This window comes from Octodon degus, unplaced genomic scaffold, assembly GCF_000260255.1.
Source record: "Octodon degus isolate 3935 unplaced genomic scaffold, OctDeg1.0 scaffold00004, whole genome shotgun sequence".
Classification (NCBI taxonomy): domain Eukaryota; kingdom Metazoa; phylum Chordata; class Mammalia; order Rodentia; family Octodontidae; genus Octodon; species Octodon degus.
Genome location: NW_004524580.1, coordinates 21,720,366 through 21,729,758, shown reverse-complemented (window position 1 = coordinate 21,729,758; position 9,393 = coordinate 21,720,366). Strand labels below are relative to the sequence as shown.

General features: G+C 46.4%; 1 non-coding gene across 1 annotated transcript; it reads left to right on the top strand.

Moving 5' to 3' along the window:
- Positions 1-814: 814 nt before the first annotated feature.
- On the top strand, positions 815-921 carry LOC111817415. The gene has a single exon (XR_002821617.1). It is a non-coding gene; the product is annotated as a U6 spliceosomal RNA (small nuclear RNA).
- Positions 922-9,393: the final 8,472 nt, after the last annotated feature.

The following is a 9,393-nucleotide window of genomic DNA, read 5'->3' as shown; positions in this document are numbered from 1 at the left end:
TGTCATTGTTTTCCCTTCTAAATACATGGTTGGACTTGATTAGTAATGTTCAACTTTTCACAAAGATTGAGAATATCATCTCAAAACTACTGAAGGTTGGTTTTATATTTAGATTTATATAACTGGTTATGTGAATATGTTTAAATACTGAGAGAATTTTTCATTATCTCAAAACCAAGCAAGACTCCACTGTTTCAGTTTGTGTTTATTAGCCTGTTAAAGGGAGTGGTTGAAAACAAGAAAGCCATGTCTATATTTTTAGTCTTGACTATGCCAATTTAATTAAAATTCCCTATATCTAAAAAGTGCTGCCTTTTACTTATTATTATTATTATTATTATTATTATTATTATTTATTTATTTTTTTTTTGCGGAACCGGGGATCGAACTCAGGTCCTTGCGCCTGCCAGGGAAGCGCTTATTCCACTGAGCCATTTCCCTGGCCCTGCCTTTTACTTATTGAGAGGAATTTTAGTGTGGTATATGTATAATACCAAATAAAGAGTATTTAACATTTCTCACATTTTATGGTTCTGTAAATTCAGATCTTTTTAAGAGTTAGCATGATATAGCAGCAAGTTCTACTTTTGATTTCTTCAGGTCAGACGGAGTTACTGTTCATGGTAGTATTTAAACAGCTATTCAAAAACACAAGACTAAAACTTTTACTGTTGTATGTGTGATTGGTAGTGGTGCTTCCTGTCAGCTCATTAGAAGGACTAAAGTGAGGAAGGTACAACATGAGCACAAATTTGTATGTGACCATAATACTTAAAAACAAATCAGATTAAAAAAAATAAAAAAACAGAGTCTTGTGCTCACTTCGGCGGTACATAGACTAAAACTGGAACAATACAGAGAAGATTAGCACGGCCCCTGCGCAAGGATGACACGCCAATTCATGAAGCGTTCCATATTTTTCTGTTGAGTACCTTCAAATTCACCTTTGCCTGAGGAGTGTATTTGGGCAACTCGGACTCGCATTTTCTAAATATTCTGAATTTTCCATGCTTGCCTAACTTAGTGTTTCTGAATTGGTTTTTTTGATTTTCATTGGAATTGGACAGTTCTGTAACTGTAAATTTGAAAATTAACCTTTAAGGTAACTGGGATCATCTGTAAAAATGTTCCCTTTTTGCTTTCACTTCTGTACGTTTCAGGTTGATTAATTTGTCTCATACAGTGAGATTGGGAAGTAATACTGATTAAAGACTTGTGGGACCTCTTACTCTCATAGTGATATTATCTGCCATTTCAGAATTGAGAATAAAGATCTTTGGTACTTAAAGCCAAAAAAAAAAAAAAAAAAAAAAGAGTTTTTATACATATTTCTTGCTGGCCTCGAACTCACTATGTAGTGTAGGTTAGGCCTGAACTCCCAGCAATCCTGCCTCAGCTTCCCGAGTGCTAGGATTAGAAGTGTGTGCCATCAAACCCTGCTACGGTGAATTGTATAAATGGCAACAAAATCTGAATTCATAAAAATCTGAAATATAAGCTATATTTTAAGGAAAAAAGGCAACATACTGTAAATGAAAATGGTTCAACCACATACACTTATTGAGGTCCATATCAATTGAGCTATGAGCTGGGTATAGTGAAGCATACCTATGATCCCAGCCCTCAGGAGGCTGAGATAGGAAGAGTACCTTCAATTCAGGGCCATCCTGGTCTACACAGTGAGTTCAAGACCAGCCTGAACTATAGAGCAAGAGGCTGGTTAAAAAAAATAAAGTAAAAGTGGCCAGGAAGATAGCTCAGCAGCATAAGTGCCTGCCTGGCAAGCACAAGGTCCTGAGTTTGATCCCTGGTACCAGAAAACAAAAGAAAACAAACAAACGAACGAAAACCCCAAAACAAAACAAAACTCTGATTGCAGTAGGATGGTAGACCCTGGTGTTAAGTCAGTCTTTTGTTTTAGACTCACCTGCTAGGCCCAATGGAGCAGGCTAAGAGCCAAAACGGACACCTGAACTCATGAAGAAAATGCACTCATGGAGCTGACCAAAGTTCCACTGAATTGTTTATCTGATCTCAGAAATCAGGATTAAGGGCCGAGGAGATGGCTCAATGGAATAAGCACTTCCCTGGCAAGCGCAAGGGCCTGAGTTCAATCCCTGGTTCCAAAAAAAACCAGGATTAGTGATGAGAGACAAATTTCCCGAAGTGGTCCATTTCAACTGTTCTGGTAAGTTCCCTCTGCCTTAATTTTTTTCACCAAAAAATGTTAATCTAGCATAACCTAATGTTATTTAGTTATTTTTTCCTCTTGTTCTGCCTTTTCTCTTGGTACAGGGAAAATAATTTTGGTGTTTGTTTGTTTTTTAACTTTGAGATAGGATCTTACTATGTTGCCCCCACTGGCCTTGAACTCGGAATCCTCCCACCTCTGCCTCCTGAGTTGCTGAGATTGCAGGCACGTGACACCTTGCAGGCAAAGTAACTTTAGGGTGACCAGCTTGCTTTTTGTTCCTTGCTTCTGCTTTCTCTGCCACCAACCCACTCTGTTCAGCCCATTAGAATACTTACTGCTTCGTGGAATGAAATATCGCTGAACTTGAGAATTATAGACGAGGCCAATTAAGATCTTTAAATCTAGCTTCTGTCATTCAGTCCATTGACACTGTGAATCTAAACAGCAGCATGAACTGTCCTGGTCCTTAAGCTCACTGCTCAGAAGGGAGGACCACGGTGACAGTATGTACGTCCCGGTGCAGTGGGTGCTATGACTGAGGGCCCGGAAATGCTGCCATCAATGGGACTCTAGAAGACAGGAGGCATTCGTTATGAATTGCTTCTCAACACTGAGCCCAAGCACATTGGCTTTGGCCAGTACACCTTTCTCATCTCCCATAGTTTCAAAGGGCCAGAAAGGTTGGTGTGGCTTGTCCGCCTAACTGGCTCAGTGACTGTCCTGAGGCTGCTGCCACAGTGTTGATCTTGGCTCCAGTCACTAAAGGCTTGACTGGCCAAGGATCCGCTTTCGTCGAGGCCGTGTGCATGGCTGTTGGCAGGAGGCCTCAGACCATCGCTGCGAGGGGATCCTAAGCTTCTATCTAGATGCTCCCCAAAGTCTCCGTGGTCACAGATGGAGCGTTTTGGAGGTGGCTGCATCTAGAGTGTGTCGTGCTGGGATTAAGACTGGGATGCTGGGACTGATTCATGGCGTGATGCCAGGATTAAGGGTGTGACTGCTACCTGCCCTAGGGGTGACAGCACGGATAGACGGCAGGGCACAGAGAGGGGCTGTGGCTGCTGCTGCTGGTGGTTGCTGGCAGCCTCCCTCCTGTCTGCTGCCCACCATGAACAGTTTTCCTCTGCAATCCCCCTCTGCTGAGACTCCTTGCCTTGGTGCCAGCCGGCCATATCCTGAAACCTCTGCAAACTGTGAGCCAAGATCAACCTTTCCTCCCTTAACATTAGGCCTTGGGGATTTCGTCTCAGCAGTGAGACGGAGGGCCTTTCCACAAAGTTTCTTACAACATGGTGGCTAATTTGTCTCAGAGAGAGAGAGAGAGAGAGAGAGAGAGAGAGAGAGAGAGAGAGAGAGAGGCAAACCCCAGGATCGTGGGTCTCGGTCTCCCACAGATAGTGCCTAAGCCTAGGGAATGTGCTTTGATAAATCATCACATTAATATTTAACATATTTTTACTTAATTGATAATCACAATTTATACCTTTAACTGGAATATGAATGACAATAGTCCTCGGTATTTATTGCATCCTTTTAATATGGTAGACCATGCTGATTATGCACATCCTTTCTCTCAGAGGAGGGCAGGCAGCGTCTGAACTTCTGGACCTGCAGTACACAGGTGGTTTTATTATTTTTTTTTTAATGCTGGCAGGTGGTGGCAGATTAGTGAAGCGCTCTGGGTCTCGGTGTCCCACCTGTAGCAAAGGGAGTCGTATGTTCCTCACAGAATTATTTTAAGACAAGGCCCACTAAGCCCCCAGCCTCCTAACCATGGGGACACTGAGGCTCACGTGTTCCCCCTTTCCTTTCTCCTTCCCTCCCCCTCCCCTCCTTCTTCCCTTCTTCCCTTCTTCCCTTCCCTCTCCCTCCCTGCCTTTCTTTTTTTCTTTCCACTAGAAGACTGCAGGGCAAAGCACAGACACCCCTTGGACTGACTGGTAGGAACCCTTGAAATCCCAGCGCAGAGTTCAACATCCTCCACCCAAGTGGATCCTCCAGCTGGTGGTGTAGCTCACTGGTGGGTGCCTGCCCAGCACGTGCGTGGCCCTGGGATGGATCACAAGTCCCACAGAAAACCCAAACAAATGGGTCCAGTCAGTGAGGCTGAGTGTCAAGCTGTCATTCCACTCCATGGTCAGAACTTCTGGAAAATAAAAATTATTTGAGGCCGGGCAGCGTGGCTTATTGGCAGAGCAGTTGCCTAGCTTGCATAAGGAGCTGCTTCCGCCCCTGCACTGAGGTAAAAGAACAGTAAAAAAGGAGTGAGTTGTATTTTGTATTTTGTTTTGGCCTCATGGAGTATTAGAAAAATAGAACAGTACTCCCCTACCCCCAGAGGATACATTTTAAGACCCCCAGGGAATGTCCCAAGCCAAATACAGTTCTGAACACTACATATTCTTTAGTTTTTTCTTCCTAAAAATATACACCTCTAATAAAGTTCAGTTTACAAGTCAGGCATAGTCAGAGATGAACAACATTAACAAGTAATAAAATAGAACAATTACCTCAATATTCCACAATAAAAGCTATTTAAAACTTATGAACACTTTATTTCAGGAATTTTCCATATAATATTTTTGGACCAAGGTGGACCATGAGTAACTGAAGTTACAGAAAGTAAGACTGTGGACGTTGGCTGGGGTGGGAGTGGGGTCAGCGCGTCTGGTTCCTCCCTGGCTGGGCTGGAACTGCATTGTGGCTTGGAGCAGCCCACACTTTGTCCGTGGGACACAAAGGCTGACCAGTAGGTAGGCCACACCTGGGTAGTCCTCTGACCCCGTGCCATAGTCACCAAGGATATTCCCGCATGGCCCTGGCACCCTGTGTGCCCCACCTATTCTACTTGGTTTAATTTGGCCAAGGAGGTGGTGGGAGCTCCTGTACCCCTGACTTCCGTAGTATGGGCCAGAATGTCCTTGCAGCCCACACCTCCAGCTCTATCTTTAGAAGACAGAGGGCTTAGATGCCAGTGCTGGAAGATTCTCAACCAGGTCATCTGCCCCGGCCTTTCTGGGTCACTGTGGGTCATGCCACAGTGCTCCAGAGCTGCCGGTTGGCACTGGGAGATCCGATCCTCACAACAAAACAACTGAGAGCTTTAGCTGAAGAGAGGGTTAGCTGAAGCTGGGAAGTAGGCTATTGTGTCTCTTCTTTGGGTTCAAAGTTTTAAAAAAATAAATAGTAAGGGCTTGGGATACCAATGAGAGGATGTATCCTTCAGGGTTTGCTAGAGAAACAGATGTAACACAAGATATACGAATGTATAAGAAATTATGAGATTGGCTTACGATGTCAACCACAGCACTGGATGAGGAAGCGGGGTGAGGCTGAAGGGTCCGGGCCAAGTCTGGAGCTCACTGCGGTGTCTGTGCAAGTCTGTATCAGGAGGCCAGTGGGTCTGTAAAGGACAGCTGAAGAGTCCACACGGAGACTGATCGGGCAGCCCCAGAAGCCAGGAGACGGCCACCAAGCTGAAGGTGAAGACTGGAGATAGCCACCCTGGGAGGTCCGTTCTACCCGCCCCATCCCCGTGCCCTCCTCTTGCACAGGTTGAGGTTGTTTACAAAGTGAGGGGCCTGGCTTTCTGCTAGATTACTTAGTTAATCTCTTAGACTTCTCAAGTTGACACAATGAACAGCATCCTAGAGGTAAGGGCCCGTCCTCTACACCCCAGGGTGTAGACTAACTGTGGAGTCACTTTGCAAAGCTTCCAGACTTCTCAAGCTGACACAGTGTGTCAACACATTACAGAGGAACTGTGTTTCGAGTGAGGCTTTCCCTCCTACCCTCCCCGCTCCGTTGGAAATGGCACTGTGAAGGCCTTATAGACACAAGCAGTCCTGACATAGTAAGAAATGCCTGCTTCCATTCTGGCCCCACTTCTGGCATTTGCCTTCAGAGACCCTGCGAAGCCTGGAAAGGAGAAGTGGTCTTGGAGACTAATGAGATGATTGGTGGCTGGGTACCCAAAGAGTGGGGCTTGTTCCACCTCCACTTCCCACCTCTGAGAAAGGGCTGGACTGAAGGTTGAGCTAATTGCTAGTCATGGACAACTTCACCAATCCAGCACTTTGTAGTGACCCCCGTAAAACTCCCCCAGAACAGTCCTGGAGGGTGCCTTGGTTGGTGAACAATGAATCACCCATATTTACCTTCCCATGAGAATGAGAGACTTCCCACCACTAAGGTAAAGGGTATTCTCACAGTTGAGGGAGGCTCCAGTCATCCACGGTGGAGTGGGGCTGGGGCCAGGGGTGGCAAGAGAGAGTTGTGCTTTGTGTCTGCCCGTCTTCCTGTCCTTCACTGAGGCCTTTTTGCAAAGCTTGTCTCCTTAGAGAAACCTGCTTAACATGAGAAACTGGGTGTCTACCTTCTATCTATCTAGAGGAAAGTCACATTTATTGAATTTGCCATTGAAAGAGCACCACTAACCAATGGTCAAAATAATTCTGAAGTCTAAGACTGAGAGGTACTTGGTTTTGTATACCTCTCTGATCTAACGATATACTTTTTTTGAAACAGGGTCTCACTCTGTAGTCCAAGCCGGCCTCAAACTTGTGATGATCCTCCTGCCTCAGCCTCTCAAGTGCTGGAATTACAGGTGTGTGCTGCTATTCCTGGCTGGATCTAACTATTTATGTACTTATTTATTCAGAGTGGCCATTGAACTCAGGGCCTTGTGCATTTGGGGAAAGTGTTTTACCACTGAGCCACATCTTCAGCTGCTTTACATCTGACTCTTTTTAGGTGGCACTGGATAACAGCATAACACCAATCAAATTTTAATTTCTTGTGATGGGAGCGTGGCTTCTCAGGCGTTCTGTAGCTGAGAATCATATGGTATTTGATGATCACAACCCTTGGAAACCAACATTTTGTTTATGCCTGGGTGCGGACAGTGTTAGCAAGCTGCTGAGGTTCTTTTGCTCAGTTTAGATAGAAATCACAAGTAGGCAAATTGCTGCACCCTCAGCCTTAGCAAAACTGAGCTTCCCCGAGCCTGAGATGCTGGGCTCTTGGTTCCAGGGTCAGACGCTGCCAGCGTCTGTAGCTCTCCCCCGTGTCCCGCTGGTAGCTGCCCTCTGTGCTCACAGCCTCGCCTGCTGGCTGCTTCAGTGCCAGCTCTTAGTGCCACCAGCTCAGCCGACGTGCTCGAGACAGAAGTCACTGACGAGTGGAACAGGGCCGCCCGTGAAAGGCGTTGTTAGGATTTATGCTGCAGTGTAGGGCCGAGCAGTATGCAGCTTGCTCTGATAAGAGTGCTAGGAGTGCTGCTTATGGAGGCAAAAAGGCAGACCCATCACGCACAGTGTGTGCTTACTGGCAGCACATCTGCTGCTGTCCTCCCAGCTGCACAGGCAGGAGGGGGGCTGCCTTCCCTGGCAGCCATGGGTGGGCAGCAGCCTGGACATCCGAGGCACTTGCAGAGGGGCAGATTCATCTGGAGGGGCTGCAGGACGTCCAGGATGCTTCAGGATGCATCAGCCCTCCTCTTCTGTCTCCATAGTGCCAGGGAAAGAAGGATAGTCTAAAGTTAAAGAAGTGAGCAGGGCATGGGTGGTGCATGTTCAGAATCCCAGCACTTGGGAAGGAGGCTGAGGCAGGAGGATTTCTGTGAGGTCAAGGCCAGCCTAGGCTACGTAGTGAGACTCTGTGTCAAAACCCCCAAATAAATAAATAAATAAACAAATAAATAAAGAGAGAAAGAAAGAAAGTTGAAGAAGTAAGACAGGGAAAATAAAGGAGAGTGCTAAGAAGGAAAACATTTTTTATATTTTTCCCTTTTGGGACTGATGAGAAAAGTTAGTTTGAAGATGCCATCAGTCGGTTCTGACAAAGTGCGTGTAGTCACAGACTGGCTTATCCCCCAGATGTCATATTTCTGTGGTAATCACCAAATTGTGCTGCCAGAAGCCCTGGGAAGGTGACTCAGAACATGACCTTCCTGGAACTTGCAGATCACACTAGTCAGAGCCTTACGAGGGTCACCGAGAGGCTGCTGCTTAGCTGGGTGCGTTGGTGAAGGCCTGTGGCCCCAGCAGGGCGGGAGGTTGAGACAGGAGGATTGAAAGTTTGAATCTCACCTGGGCAGCCTAGTGAGACCATCTCTAAGTAAAAATTAAAGAGGCGGGAGATGTGGCTTGGTACACAGAGGACCCAAGAAATGCCTGTGCAAACCATCTCAGTTACATCAGGGTGAAGAAAATCTTCTGTGGTGTCCCTACCTGTGTTAACACCAGGTGACAGACTGCCCTGCATGCCGACAGTGCAGCCAGCATTGCATCCATGACCTGTGTACTTGCATACTGGTCCTGGACGCCTACCCTGAATTGTCCCATGTCCAGACTGGCCTCGGACCGATTTCCTCCAACTCCAGCTGAGCTGTGAGCTCAGAGTTCAATGTTAAATTGGTCTTTATTTTTCCCAAGGAAGATGGATCTTTAAGCAAACAAGCAAGACAACAACCACGACGCTCACCATAGATGTAATCAGTGGCAGGGGAGTATAGGGATGGTGTTAGCAACTTGGAGTTGACCTGGGGCAAAGTGTGACCAAGAGGTAGAGAAGGATAAAGGTCTGGAGGCTCAGAAGGGTGGCTGTTGCCCTTATTTAAATGAACTTCTGCCGGAAGAGGCCGCAGTCGGAGCTGCCCGAAGGTGCCCTGAATTTGTCCTTCATGGTGTTTAGAATTTCTGTGTCTTGCTGCTGTGTTCGCTTTCCCAGTGCAGGGACACCACACCCAGCACGGGCATTGTGAAGCAGGAGAGGTTTGCTGCGGCTTTTGGCTCCCAGAGGACTCAGGGCACGGCTGCCTGCCACCGAGGAGAAGCGCAGAGCAGATGGGCAGGGTAGAGGAGGGCTGCTCCGGACCCAGAGACCAGGGCGTGCAGGGAGAAGAACTGTGGAGAAGAACACAGCCTTCGAAGCCAGGTGGGGTAGTGTGTTCCTGTAATCCTTGCACACTGGGAAGCTGAGGCAAGAAGGTTGTAAGTTCTAGCCCTGCCTGGGCAACTTGGTGACTTAGCAAGACATTTATTTATTACATATAATAAAGGTTCACTATAGAATAATGAAAACTGTTGATCCATACAAATAACACAATTAAAATCTTTTGTAAAACCATGTCATACTACCCACTTTTTTTTTTAACTCATCCAAATTATCTTCTTTTTAAAATTTAATTTTGGGGCCGG